General features: G+C 39.7%; 1 protein-coding gene across 6 annotated transcripts in view; it reads left to right on the top strand.

Annotated features, from left to right (window-relative positions):
• The first annotated feature begins 244 nt into the window (after window positions 1–244).
• ERC2 (ELKS/RAB6-interacting/CAST family member 2) overlaps window positions 245–15,351 on the top strand; it is a 547,432-nt gene continuing 532,325 nt past the window's right edge. For all 6 annotated transcript variants that reach the window (XM_076346281.1, XM_076346286.1, XM_076346285.1 and 3 more), the window contains exon 1: window positions 245–310. The gene's annotated coding sequence lies outside the window, so the exon portion shown is untranslated. The remainder of the gene's footprint in view (window positions 311–15,351) is intronic.

Here is a 15,351-nt window from a genome sequence, read left to right as displayed (position 1 = left end):
GGCAGGCCGCTCGGCGCTGATGAAGCCCCAGCTCCTCGGGAATGCTGGGAATGTTGAGTCAGGGACTGGCAACCCAGACTGCCAGGCTCGCAGCTGACTGAGGGAGACTCGCTGAGGGACAGAAAGACGAGGGACAGGAGCACACAAGCCTCCCCCGACTGCAGCAGGTTCCCTCTTTTCCTTTCCTCGTAGGTGTTCCGTTGCTCCGGCTCTCCCTGCTGCCTCCTTCCTCCGTGCAAATGAGATGTCAGCTAAACGTGATGTTGTAAAATCCATGTGAGGACGAAAGACAGATGCAATGATTTGAAAGGTGAGAAGCTTAAACAAGAATATGGCTGTAATACATTACTGTAAATTTATTGGGATTAAGGAAATTGCTGTATATTGCTTTCTACAACTGTCTGGTAGCTGAAACTGGAAATGAATTCACAGAATAGGCTTTTTATATTGCTTTAGAAATACATTGTAATAAATGGGACCAAGTGCACATCTTACTCTGGTAACAGAGTGCCTCTCCCTACAGAATCATCAACCAGAAACCTCTCTTAAAATTTCTATTAAAAGCAGCCATAGGAGTCTCATTTTTTTGTGCCCAGTGTTTAAAAATATTATTGTTGTTGTTAAAGTTTTCTAGAATAGAATTGGTGAGCTTTGGAAATTCCTAGCTTTATACCTAAATACTGGATAATGTTTGGTGTTTTAAAAATTGTGTCAGGAAAAAGGTGAGAGATTTCTGTTCCCTTCTAGTGGCTGGCGAGTGGAAACCAGAAACTAACAGAATGCTATTTTTCAGTTATATAATTAATGAATACTTACTGGGGTCCCTCATTTATGATGCTTGTGGTGGTTTTTTTTCAAAGATCATTTTAGGTTGGCCAAGACTGGTACGTATGATAAAATCCATGCATATATTCATCAAGGATACATATATATTTTGCTGAGAGCACTAGACTAGTAATGTGATGGAGAAGGAATATATATCTTTTTTTTTTTTATTATTAGTGTGTGATTGATTTCTAGGCGTCTACCTGCTAAGCCTTGTGATGGATGGATGGGAATCTACTCCCTTAGCGGCGAATTGATATTTCCCTTTTGATGGACACACCAACCGACCACTTGCATTGGCAGATACAAGCTCTTTGCAAATAAGCACGGCCAATAAGTGCAGTCAAGAGGAGGGCAAATCCTACTTGTCAGGGTTAGTTTTCTGGATGGCTTTTTAAATCAGTGGTTTCACTTAACTATTTGCTTGTTTGGGATTTGTTTTTATTTCCTATTCCCGTGCCCCCATCTCCCATGTGCATGTCCAGGACGGCCACCTCGTACGCAACCCCTTCCCGGCAGCTCCACCGAGAGCAGGCCCTTCTCCGGCTCCCCCCTCCTTCGAAGGGCGGAGAAGTGGGGAAGGTCCCCCCCCTCCATCAAGTCGCTTCTCCGCTGGCACTTCATTTGCCTGTGGCGAAGTGGAGGACGGAAAGGATCCTCCGTCTCATGCCTGCCCCCACCCCCGCCAGCCTCCTCGCCGCCCTGCTCTGAGGGAAGATGCTGTGGAGATCCGTTACCGCCCTCCTCCCACCTCAGGAAATCGTGAAACTCCACAGCGTTGGTTTCAGCGGCTCTTTCCAGGGCGCGGGGGGAGACCTCCTGCGGCCCGTCGTTTTCCAGCCCCAGAGGGGACTTGTGACTGTCCTTCCAGCCTCACTTCTCGTCAGCGAGGAGTGAGGAAGCCCGACCACGCTCCTGGCCCAGCTCCCCCCGCAGACGGCTGTATCAGAGCAGCGCGTCCACCCTCCACCTGCGTCTCTACAGGGACCCCTAAAGCAATCCCTCTGCCAGGGGGATTTCCTTGAATTCTCCTAATAGAAAGGACACCCGCCCCCGCTCCACCACTGCTGGCGCTGCCCGGGCGAAAGGCACCCTTTATCTACCTCGGTGCAGGCCGACGCTCGCGGCCGTACCAGCCGCCTGCGAAGAAGAGAGAGGCGGGCAGGCTCGGTGTTCTCCGGCACTCGCTGCGGGCGGGAAGGCAGCGCCGCCCCGCGCCTCCCTCCTTGGCGGGCGGGGCGACAACGCCCCAGCTCGCTTAGCTACGAGAGGGCGGAGGCTGGCGCGTGCCTCCCGCCGCTCGCGGAGCCCAACGGCCGCTGTTCTCCTCTCCGTAGGAGCCTGCGCGGGCGTTCCAGGGATGAGGCTCCTTCATCACCCGCTTCTCCTCAGTGCCCCGCGATTGCTTCATGGGGTCAGGCAGTTTGCCATCTTGCTCTACTGCTAGTGCTGGCTGGTATTTTCTTTACCTGTTCTGGGGAAGAGCGAAGGCTCTGGTAGCCCCTATCCCTTCCCGGTCTCATCTGCTTGGGCAGTGCATTTCCCGATTTCTTCCTCTCCCTGGATATGAAGAGGAAAAGGTCCTTTTTTAGGGTATATATTTGCACGCAGCGAGTGTGTAATGGTAAGTTTCTCCAGTTCCTTAAGGAATATGTTTCTGTGGGAAAAGCTTTGTTACAGTTTCTTGATGTAAGAAACTTACAGTCTAAGTCCTGGCTTCGTGAGTGACTGTGTTAAGGGTTGTGTGTGAAAATAATTCTTTCCACATTTCTTCATTGCTCTAAAAGAACCCTTTTCATTACTGTTATTTTTGTTTGAAAGATCTGTATAAAACAGTTTTCAAAGGCATCAAGGCAAAATTAATCAAAGGCAAATTTCACTTTTCCTAGAGGAAACGGGGGTGGGAGAGGGACTGACTTTCTGTCCTGTGAGTGAAGGGATCATAATTTCTTCTTCCAAAGGATTAATGAGAGAAGGGCAGTCGCTGAGATTTATGGCTTCACAGCTCAGGTTGAAACTAGATGTTTAAACTATGGAGAAACTGTGCTGTATCTCTCAAGTGCACCCAGGGTGGGGTAGATCTTCCATTTAAGAACGGGGAGATTTCTTATTTGTTTTTTGTAGTGCTAGTTCATTTGTACTATGTCTTCAAATAGACATTTTCTTTTATCACCACTAAAATTTTAAATGCAAGGGGAAGGAGGTAATGTTTTGCTAGTGAAAGAGAAAGCGAGTATGTGGACTGTCTTCCTTGTCATTCTCTCAGAAATGCCATTTGTTTACTTGAGAGAGTAGATAGTAAAAAATACTGACTCCAGAAAACAGTTGAAGTAAGTAATTTTGAAGGGTACTGCTGAGGATTGAAAGGTTGTTTCTGTGTTGGAGAAAAGTCTGTTTAGACAGGTTTGGAGGAGACTTGGCTGCCATTATCTTTAAATAGCTCCTATTTTAATCCTGCTCAGTTGGTCAGGTACCTAGGCTGATATGCTGTCTTCCTGAATGTGGAAGATGATACCGACTTATTTTCCTTCTTCTCTCTAGCATTGAGATCACGTGCTTTGACTTTCTAATTGTGTGAGGTTTTTTTCTTCCTATACCATGAAGATGGGTTTATGAATAGAAAGTGTCTTCTGTCTTGAGCTAAGATGCATCCCTTTTTCCAGTAGGTAGAGGATTCAGTTACTGAAACGGTTTCCCTCCTTCTCAAACATGAAGGAGAAAGTTGGCATGCAGAGGCATCTTTTGTTCTTTCCCATTCTACTGTGCAAAATGAAGTTCCTTGCCTTAGAAATTGTGTCTCTGGTCTTCCTGAGCATTGACCTACTTTTACCTTCTGTTAGTGTTTGAATGCCTTATTATACTCATTATATTTATGATTCCCTTGTGGTTAAGCTGCATTTGGAGGAGACCCATCTCACCACATCTTGTATTCTATGGGTAGTTCTTCAACTCCCCTAACCTGCTGGTAGTCAAATTCTGATGAATGGTAGTGTAAGATATAATTATCCATGCCAGTTCCCCCTCCTATCTCTTGCCTGCTCTGAAGGCTGTAGAAAGGTGGCAAGGGAAGGGGTGGCCCATATTCTTAGCAGACAAATATCAAGTGAGCACACTCAGCCATCTTGGAATGTCAAATGTACCTGATATTTAGAGAATTAGCTATTCAGCATGCATGTTTTTGTAAAAGAATGCTCAAGGTGATTTTCTTGCTTTAAAAAGATGATTCTTGCAGACCTTTGAAGGATGACTAACAGAAAAGTGGGTTGTTCACCCCTCAAAGAGGGTGAGGCAACTAGCCTGTGTATCACTTCCAAAGACAACGTATGTTCTCCCACCTGTATCTCTTATGGCGTTTATTATATTTTTGTCCACTATGATGCATTTGTTATCTTCTCAGTTTAATTTAGTTTTTAAGATGCTTGGGATACATATGGAAATGGTTAGTCAGATCCACCTAGGAAATACTACTGTGATACTGAATTTTTTTTCTTTTATAATGTAACTGCTCTTTTATTTGTGAGATTATATTTGTTTTCTTCAGTTTTAGGATTGCTTTAAAATATTTTTGCGATGTAAGTTTTAGTTTTTGAGTGATCTTATATGTACTTAGCAATGATGAGGTTGCCTCAACATATTTATTTTGCAACATTAGTACTAGCTTATATTTTCTGCAGTCCTGGCAAAAGGGCAAGAGTTACTTTAAAGCAAAATGAGATTATAATTGCTTTTTGAGGATAATAGTTGATCAAGGGAAAGCTCAGAAATGAAATTCTCTAGATGAACTGGATAGTGCTGCTTTTTCTGGGTGATACTTAGAAGAAAATGCAAAGGCAAATCAGCAGAAACATCAGTTAAATCTTTTTCTGGAGCACTTGATTTTGAATTGGTCACTTTTTTGTTATGTAATGCATTTTACGAAGAAACAATCTTTCTGAAATAGTGAGATGGATTTATGTTGGTTTGTTACTGCTTGTATGTAAGGTATGACCCCCCAAAAAAAATTTCCTTGGAGAATGGTTGTGGACTATTTGTGGGGTCCAAGAAAGTTTATAAGCATAGATATCCAATGTTTGTTTGTATAAGAAAATGTAAATGTCTTTGATGAATTAACATTGGTAGTGTAGTATTTATGTTGTGTTGTTGCTTTCTTGGCTGTTGATCTCAGGGAGTTCTTATGATTCGTTTAATGATAGCAGCTTTTGAAATGCCCAGCTTTGGAATATCTTAAATAGCCAGATTTTGTTTTGGAGTAGTTATAACAATTAGGAACACCAACCTCATCTCCTTTCAGAGACGGTCTGTCAGGTGCTGAGCTCTGACAAAGGAGAGAATAGTAGCAAAGATGTTTTAGCACTTCTCTGGATAAGGCTCTGTTACTGTCACCTTTTTCTATTCACAGAAACCTGGGATTCCTTCACAATATTAGAAGTGTAGACTTTGAGATGGACAGTTTACATGTTTGGAAAGTTGTATATCACTACAATCTCTTTAATTTGTAATGAGAATAATGAGGGAGAACTGTAGAGTCAGAATTTCTGTTCTTTTAGGATGGCAGATAGAATGTGTCTAAGAATTTGAGGTATACCTCAGAGTTTCAAGTTGTGATTGGGTGTGTGGGAGCCTCTGTTTTGGATGTTTAACAAAGCCGAACTTTTCTGAGAAGTTTTAAGATTAGGTTTTTGAAAGGGGCTATCAGCTTTCTAGACTATCTTAGAAACTCACTCTAGCAGACTGACATTCACTGGAAATGCTTCAGACTAGTTAACATGTGGCTTCTTTAATGACCAATGTACTTCTTATTTAAAGTATCCCACTTTCAACAATACTGTCTTTTTTTTAAGCTTCTTGCTGCTTGTCATGCTTATTATCCTATCCCTCTAACTGAAGTCACAGTGCAGATGTAGAATCTAGCAGCTAAACTCTACAAAAATGGAAAATTATGAGAGATTTATTTTAGAGTTAAATCACTTAAAAAAAACCCCAAACCCCTCATTGTGTTGGAATGCCATGGAACGGTGAAAGGAGTAAAAAGATAAATGTTTATAGGTACATGTGAAAATGATGTGCTGTAGTTACTGGGATAACTGTGGAGTTGAGGTGGGAAGTCACTAAAGAAAGCAATGTCTATAATGATTGCCTAGCTGGATATAATGTGCAATTTATTTCTAAGGAAGTGAAAGAAATGTAACAAAAGTCTATGCCATTCCTGAATTTAGTCCAACAAATCACATGTTGCACAGAGCATTGGTAATATGTGGGACAGTTTCCCTCCAAGTAAATAGCTCGGATCACTTGGGATGAATGCTGACTTATTGGTCATACTATTCTACTGTCTTTGAGGGGTTAACAGAGCACACTTTGGTGACTTCATTCCAATTCCTAATGGAGGTTTACTGTGCCCGTACTCGTGGCTACGTTATTTGGCATCCATTTGGATTGTCTCATTGCAAAAAGAACAAATTGAATGGACTTGGAGACCACAGTATGTGAATTCTCAGCAACTGATTTCTGTTTGTCAAATATGAGTTGAATCCTGTTGGAGATGGTGTTGATGCCTCTTCAGTTTTCGGTACTGTTAACTAAGCACTCTTCATGATCAGTAAAATTAATTTACAGGTAGTCTGCTAAGATATATGTTTCATTATGTCTGTGGTATGTGCAATGTCTAAATCATTTAATAACTTTATAAAACAGCATAGGTGTGTTATTTCTGTGACAGTGTGGACTTTGACTTAAACAGTTTTCTGTAGTGCATTCTTTTCCTCAAAATATATTGTTGTTGAAATACAGTTCTTATCACTTATGTTCTTTGAATAATTCAGATTAGTGGACAAATATGACATGGTAAAACATAGTTGTTCTTTTTGTTGACCTCTGTCAAATGGGTAAGAGAAATGCAAGAAATGGGTACTCTCAGGTGCTTCTCTGGAAGACATGTAAAGTATGTTTATTTCTGATGGCTAAGTATTGGCAATCATGATGTACCTTGGTTTTCATTTATATATCTTTTTCACAGACCTCATTTGAAATCTGCTTAATTTGTTTTTCCTTAAGGAAAGCAGTTACAATAACGTCTGTCATCAATATCAAATATTCATGTCAGATGCCTGTAAGGACTTATAAATTGCACTTGTGAATTGGCATGATTATGCTCAGCTAAGATGGGTTCAGTGTCAGCGCAAAGGTGAAAGACTGGGTTGTGCTATGATGTTGTTAATAACCAACAACCATGTGGTTGGGAAACTCTTTTTTCCAACGTTTTTTGTGAATAAATAAATTAAAAAAAAAAAAAAAGGTAATCCCAGAAGTACAGTGCCTTCTAATGGCTCCAGGGTGCTGATTCTATGCTGAATTGAGAGGTAATCCATTAAATCACTTGCATCACTTAGAGAGCATGTAAGTTCCTTGGAGAACTTTGGTCTAACATGGCTGAGGCACAGCCAGTTTCTCTTTTTGGCATGATCCTAAAGCATGTGCATGCCCTTATATCCTAGTGAAGAGAACAGAGAGGAGAGATGTTCAGCATGTCTTTGAATTCTGATGGCTTCAAAGCATGCTGAATGCACAAATGTATGGGGTTTTTTTTATAATTTGAGTGTGTATATTACTACTTTTGAATCCAAGAAATGTAAAATGCATAGTGGATATTTAGGCTTGCTAAATTGTAAATATCCCAATATTTAAGTATTCTAAGAAAATGCTGGAAGTTACACAGGTAGTCTTAATAGCTGATCCTATGACTATTCTGTTGCTTTCTTATGAGAATGGAAGCTTTGTAGCAAAAAAGAAAAATATAACTCTATCCTGCAAATATATAAGCCTGTGTTTAATAACATGTGAGTAGCCTTAGTGAATTCAATTGAAAATACTCCATTGTGTAGAAGTATCTCTGATTATTTCTAAGATAGACTTAGGATTTTTAAATGCATCTTAAAATGAAAAGTATTACATTAAGTATGTTTAGGAATATTGTCTATTTTCACATTAATGTAAATGACAAATTTACAGGTCTAAGTATAAATTCAGTCAATTTCCTTTTACATTATTTTTAGTCTTAGGTTTTATTCTTAAAACAAATAATTGCAGTCTTTAGTGTGGATTTAATATATGTATGTGTTATCAGGTAAACAGCCTTGTATTTCATAGCAACATACCAAAGGTTGTTGGTGTGAATGTTGACAGTATAGATGTTTGCTGTTGCATGAATATGTGTAACAAGTTTTTTGGTATTCTACCCTTTGTGGCCTTATTTGAAAAACACTGTTTATTTTGACATTATCAAAACATTCCTGATGCATCAGAAGTGTGACTTTTCCTATTGTAGACATAACTTGTAAGGAAATATTTGTTTAATATCATGATATCTTTCTTTTGTCATTCCTGAGCATTTAACTGACTCTATTCTGTGTCTTTTATTGTTAATCTCTTATAACTTTATTTGCTATTATGTGTATAGCAAAGGGAAAGAAAGAATAGGTGTCACAGAGAGTGTTTACAAAAGCTTTGTTTGTAGCAATGTCTTTAGTATAAGCACACATGTAAAAACATTAAAAACATATTTTTATAAAACATAACTTTTATGAACCGCTTATTTGTATTACTTTGAAGATCAAACATGGTCTTTTTGATACCTGAGTTCTAAGAGCTCTTTCTGCAAGGTCTAAAGCATCACAACAGTTCTCCATATTGGTTCCTCATTCCCAAATTTTTGGAATGATCCTTAACCTATCTTCCCTTCTTGCATGATGATATAACAGTTGATGTAACAAACTTCTGCCATAATATTTGTCTTTAAGTAAGTGTTCCTTACTCTCACAATGGGTTCTGTTAGTCCAGAGTATGCGACTGGAAAAAAATAAATGCACACAATTATTCTGTACGAAATATCTAAGGTTTCTATCAGAATCTCAACTCAGTGTTATTAGCATGCATACAATTTAAAGAGTTAATTTTTTTAATTAGATCCTTACCTTCCTCATATTTGATTGAAGAATTTGGACCATAATTTGCTTTGTCAAGGGTTCAGTTTTCCTTGCTCATAAACAAGGCAGAAGAAATGTGGACTAGATGATAAATTAGCAATATGAAGTTGCAAATGTGAATCAACCTACATGCTTCACTTTTTATTGTGTACAACTTGGATGCTCCATGAGCAAGCAAATGAGGTTTCAGCTAAGAAAAAGAAGCTTGGCTATTTAAATCATAACATAGATATATTATTTTTTAAGTTTTTTGTTGTTTTTTTCCTTTACCCTACTATTTTCTTTACCTTTCAAAAGTAATTATAAAAATGGAAATTCAAGCTGAATTATGTCCTCATTTGACTCTTTATGTATGTTTGTAATGAAATATATGTGTAGTATTGCTGGAAAAAAACCCCTCTTTTTAATGTCTGGAACTCTTTTGTCCCTGTTGAAGTTACAGGTGCTCTGTAAAGAAGCTTTAAAAATTCGGCTTTTGTCATTATTAAGTATAAATAAGAACTAACATATTGCTTAAAAGGGGAAGAAAGGTGGCATTTGTTGCCATTTTAAATTCAGAAATAATGGAAAGAATAGGACTGGTCTTCCAGTTTTTGATAGAAAACTTTCAGATTGTCTTAGATCATGCTTATTTTTAAGCTCTAATTTCTCATTTGAAATAGAAAGGTAATTCAATCTATAACAAAGTTAGTGTTTCTGTAAACTGTTAAATAGTCATTCAAGCTAGGTAAATTTTGGCAAAAGCAAAGCAAAATTGTGCTACTCATTAGGCATAATTTTTAAGTTATCCTGAAGAATGGTGTATACTTTCACATTTTAATATTTTTCCCCAAAGGAGACTATTTTAGTAAAAATTAAGACATTTAATTTTTTATTGTTGTTTAATAGTAATTAAACAAAAAATACTGCTTGTCTGGCTAACCAGGTGCCTTAGAATGATTCTCCACAAAAGACTGGAGTTCGTAAATGCAGGCTTGCATTGATAAATGAGATTTCTTATCATGAAAGAAAGAAGAGGCAAGTGATTAACAATTGCAGGGTGGAAGGCACAATGAATACAGACTAGGATACAGAATTTAGCACACAAGACACCTGCAAAGACTAAAATGTTAGGAATTCTTTCTCTGGAAAGACAAAAGCTTACCAAGCCTTTAGAAATATGTGTATATCCTGAGAAGGTCATGGTGCAGGAAAGTTAAGACTAAAAAAAAGTGAAAAAGTGCAGACAGCATTTTGGAATGTATGTGTTTCTACCCCTTATTACTTGTGATTCCTCGGCACCCCCCATCTCTCCCTCCCCCACCCCAACAAAAAATAGGATCTTAATGTTAAAGTTGCAGAGAGAGCAGATGGCTAGCAAAACAAAGGTACTATCAGCTCAGGACTGTGAACTTTGATCAATTAACTGTGGTATTTTACCCTGCATCTTTGAAACTTTTAACAACACTGTTAATGCTAGTGCTTAATATTTTAAACAAAGGATGATGCTAAACATCCCTGCTTCTGTTGATTGACCATTAAATCAGAATAAAATTGGATAGTGATATATAGTCTGCATTGGAAGATAACTTGTTGTGCAGGCTGTACTTGGTTTTGCTTGCCCAGACTTGGCAGATACACTGCCCTATAGTTTTTTGTAAAGATTTAGTGTGTTCTCTGGCAAAACCAATGAAAATTAGACATAATGATTCTGCCGTTGCTTGGCTATAGAAGCCTTTTTTTTTATGATCTATCTTCACGTCTTTTTCTTATGTTGTGTCAAATATTAAATAAAATAAAATCTTAAATTGCTCACCTCCCTTAAACATCTTAGAAACCCCAGGGAGGCTTTCTTTTGTCACATGCAGAAGTGCAGGAAAGAATTCTTTTAGTGGAATTGTTAAAGATAAAACGTTAAGAATTAGTGTTTCAACAACAAAGAGAGTCCTAACTTAAAAGTTAAAAAGTAATGGAGGTGTCAGTTGATGAAGCTTAAATATCACTTTGATTTAAAGCCCATTCCTAATTAATATTACACTTTAAAATTGTTTTAAAACAGTTACAATGTCTCTAACATTGTAATAAAGAGGAAAAAAATCAGTGCATTGAAAAAATGTACCTCTACTGAACGCTAGCCTTATTTTAAAACTGTGAAACTTGTATAAAAGAGAATTAAAAAGGTGTAATTGACTCTTCACTTAAGTATACTTGAGAGTAATATAACTGACAATCCTGATAATTCAGTCAGAACTGCTTGTTTTTCAAGATTTTTAATACTGCATTTTGAGTCAATATTTCCATTGCTGGAGTTTTCTGATCGCATGATAAGTATTAATTGCTGTCACTGCGCCTGATGACATTAGAATGCCTGACAACTTTATTTTCCATGTATGTCATTAGATGCATATTCAGCAGCCATTCCTACTTTCTCCTTCATATACCATTTCTTTTGTATGAAATAGAAATGAAAGGCAGGCAGGTGTGATGCGCTATTCCTGTAAGGTGGTAAGTGCCAATTCTTTCATTTAGCATTGATGGGAGTTCAGGGACATCACCAACTTACAAGATCAAAACAGGCTTTGAAACTAACTTTTATACACAACTACATATGTACTGTTTTTATAACTAACTACAAGAGAAAGTAGATAAATTAATGCTTATTGACAAGTAAAAATAAATTTGTTCTGCAGACTATAGTAAAACTTAAATTTACATTAGCAGAACACTCTCTAAGGAACCTAAATGATGATGATGTTGCTTTTAATGTTGTCATGTATATTTTGGTTTTCAAACTTCTAAGGAATAGTAGAGTAGTATGAAGAAATGGGTGATTTTCTTATGATTAAAGAGTGATGGTGGGGAAATAAGTAATTTGATGGTGGGGAAATAAGTAATTTGATCAGTCTGATAGTGGTAAGTAGGAAAAAAAGAATACTTTGCCCTTTTATTAAAAACAATGCAGGGCTTGTACTAACCCCATATGAACCAGTATTTTGTTCATTATCTTTTTGTTACTTTATTAAAATAAGGCATGCCCTGCTCAAATTAAGAAAGGAAGCATACTGTACGATAGATTTTGGTGCTCTGTATCTAGTTTGCATCAGCTTGATTTTTTTTTTTTTAATAAATCAGCACAGATAATAAAAATCATGCAAAGAAAAGAAAGTTCCCTTTTATGAGGACGTGTTGAGCCACTGTTAAAGCAGTCAAAACCAAAGGTAAAACAAAAGAATGTGCCAGAAGTATTTCTGGCTCTTGGTCACTACTTTAAATACGCATGCATCCCTGGTGTGCTGGTGTTGGCTGGGATTAATTTTCTTCACAGTAGCTCGTATGGGGCTGTTTTGGATTTGTGCTGGAAACAGTGTTGGTAATACAGGCACATTTTAATTACTGCTGAGCAGTGCTGACACAGAGTCAAGGCCTTTTCTGCTCCTCACCCCACCCCACCAGTGAGCAGGCTGGGGGTGCACAAGAAGCTGGGAGGGAGCACAGCCGGGACAGCTGACCCCAACTGACCAAAGGGATATCCCACACCATATGATGTCATGCTCAGCATATAAAGCTGGGGGGAAAAGGAAGAAGGGGGGGATGTTCAGAGTGATGGCATTTGTCTTCCCAAGTCACCGTTACGTGTGATGGAACCCTGCTTTCCTGGAGATGGCTGAACACCTGCCTGCTGATGGGAAGCAGTGAATGAATTCCTTGTTTTGCTTTGCGTACGTGCACAGCTCTTCCTCTACCTGTTAAACTATTATCTCAACCCATGAGTTTTCTCACTTTTACTTTTCTGATTCTCTCCCGCATCTGGCTGCAGGGGGAGAGAGTGAGCAGCTGGGTGGTGCTTAGTTGCTGGATGGGGTTAAACTATGACAGTCCTTTTTGGTGCCCAACATGGGGCTCGAAGGGTTTGAGATAATGACAGATTTGATTGGAATGTGCTAGATTGAATTTGTAGCTGTTATTGCTGTTTAGCTATTAATCGACAGGCTCCTGTGCTTGCCATGGGGCTTGCTTGCCTTACTCTATATTAGTCTAGTGCTTGTTCATGGCTGCTTTTTGCTTTTGCTGCTTGCTGTACTGCTGATCATCTTACTCTGCTGTGCCTGGGAAAATTTTGACAACAGCAACGGTGGTATGCCTGGGCTGGCAGATGGCTGGGGCACCGCTGCTGTTTCTGTGCTGCTGTACTGGACAGGCTGGAACTCCAGTGTGAACTCGAGTCGAAGGGACTGTGACCTGTGAATAAGTCCATGTGGGAGCAGGACACCCTGAAGTGTCTGTGGCTGTGGACAAGTCCATGCCAGAGTAGGTACATCTTAAAGCATCTGTGGCCATGGTTATGTCTGTGCCACAGCAGGTATACCTCTGAAGGGATTGTGGCCCGAGGGTAAGTCCACGCTGGAGAAGGTACACATTGAAGCATCAGTGGCTGTGCATGAGGCCATGCTGGAGCACCTCAAAACGTGTGGCCACGGATAAGCCCACGACAGAGCAGGTACACCCCTGGAGGGACTGCAGTCTGTGGATAAGCCCAAGCTGGAGGAGGGGCAAGGGGAGGAGTTCATTGCAATGTTAAACCCGATGGTCTGGTCCAAAGGGACCAGGGTGGAGATTGTAATGGAAATATCTTAAATTGTTGTAACCCATGATTTGAGTTGCACGTTATAGGAATTACTATAGCAGGAACCAGCTGAAGCAATGGAGGACAAGCCTCACAAGAAGCAGTGCCAGTGCAGCAGTGACCTGACCTGAGCTGGCTTTGGTACCCAGAGACTCCATGCAACATACCACCTCTCCTGTCCTGAGTGACCACCATAACAGATGGAGCCCAAAGCCATGGAATAAATGAACTCAGTGGACACTTGCGGACGTTTTATGGACACTTCACAGGGGTGGTCCATAGACTAAGGGAATGATATCTGTGTATTGTATCAAAGGATGGGAAGAGGGGTGGTGGTTAATGACGTTGTATTGGATAGTGTGGGACCTGAGCATGATGTAAATGGTATGGAATAAGGGGTGGAGAATGTGCCGGTTTTGGCTGGGATAGTAGCTTCATAGTAACTCGTATGGGGCTCTGTTTTGGATTTGTGCTGAAAACAGTGTTGATAATACAGGCACATTTTAGTTACTGCTGAGCAGTGCTGACACAGAGTCAAGGCCTTTTCTGCTCCTCACCCCACCCCACCAGCGAGTAGGCTGGGGGTGCACAAGAAGCTGGGAGGGAGCACAGCCGGGACAGCTGACCCCAACTGACCAAAGGGATATCCCACACCATATGATGTCATGCTCAGCACATAAAGCTGGGGGAAGAGGAAGGAAGGGGGGGACGTTTGGAGTGATGGCACTGGTCTTCCCAAGTCACCGTTACGTGTGATGGAACCCTGCTTTCCTGGAGATGGCTGAACACCTGCCTGCTGATGGGAAGGAGTGAATGAATTCCTTGTTTTGCTTTGCTTGTGTGCGCAGCTTTTCCTTTACCTATTAAACTGTCTTTATCTCAACCCATGAGTTTTCTCACTTTTACTTTTCTGATTCTCTCCCGCATCTGGCTGCAGGGGGAGAGAGTGAGCAGCTGGGTGGTGCTTAGTTGCTGGCTGGGGTTAAACTATGACATCTGGGCTTCTGTGTACAGTGATGGCTTTTGTTGTGATAAGAGAGTATTTAAATGATTCCTTTATTTTAAAAAAAATCCTTACTGTTTGCCAGGACATGTGTTTATGGAACAGAACTTTTTCTGTGAATCTCCATCCTTTTGTGGTGTCTCAAAATACAAGGAAGATGAGTCCTGGTGGAGAATATAGGAGCATTATCTTCTACATCATCTCTTATTTCTTCTATTTTGTTGCTTTTTGTTTATATTTGGGGAGCTGTATAGTACTAAACAGTTTTAAACAGTTTGTAAGACATAGAGTATTTTAAAAATCAGATTAAAAATTTCTGCACTTAGCTGTCACTATATGTTGTTTGGGGAGGACAGCTGTAAGGAAGGAGTTCCTTTAAAGCTTTTGGTGGTATTACAAATGTTTGAGCTCTTGGCTGAATGTTAATATTGGCAAGTAGTTGTGCAAAGCTATTAAGTATTTGGCTAATATCCAAACTTACTGCTGACTAGGTGATTCTGGACAGAGGAAGAGACACAGAAACTCTAAATTGGCCCTGAGCTTTCTAAGCATAATTGTCAGGATTTTTTTTTTCCTTCCCCTGCCCCCTCCCCTCCACTATCTATATTTTGGTGGCTATTCTGGCCGCACTATGTCTGCCTGTGAAGATGGTGTAAATGGTCAGCATGTGAGATATATTGACAGAAAGTCAGAAAGTAGCTCCATATTCAAATACTGGCTATCAGTTGAGAGGAAAAAAAAAACCAAACCAACAACAAACCAAAAAGCCCCAAATGAAAGAAACCAAACCCTCAAAAAACAGGAGAAGGAAGAAATCAAGTCTCTTTATCCTTCACTAAAAATGTTTGGCTGTTGTTAGTAATATGAAGAATGGTTTCTGTACAGTTAAGATGATAATTTAGATTTAGTAGTCAATGCACTTCCTGAGCATAGTCTGA

Source organism: Aptenodytes patagonicus, chromosome 8 (assembly GCF_965638725.1).
Source record: "Aptenodytes patagonicus chromosome 8, bAptPat1.pri.cur, whole genome shotgun sequence".
Taxonomy (NCBI): domain Eukaryota; kingdom Metazoa; phylum Chordata; class Aves; order Sphenisciformes; family Spheniscidae; genus Aptenodytes; species Aptenodytes patagonicus.
This window is presented reverse-complemented; position numbering and strand designations above follow the sequence as displayed.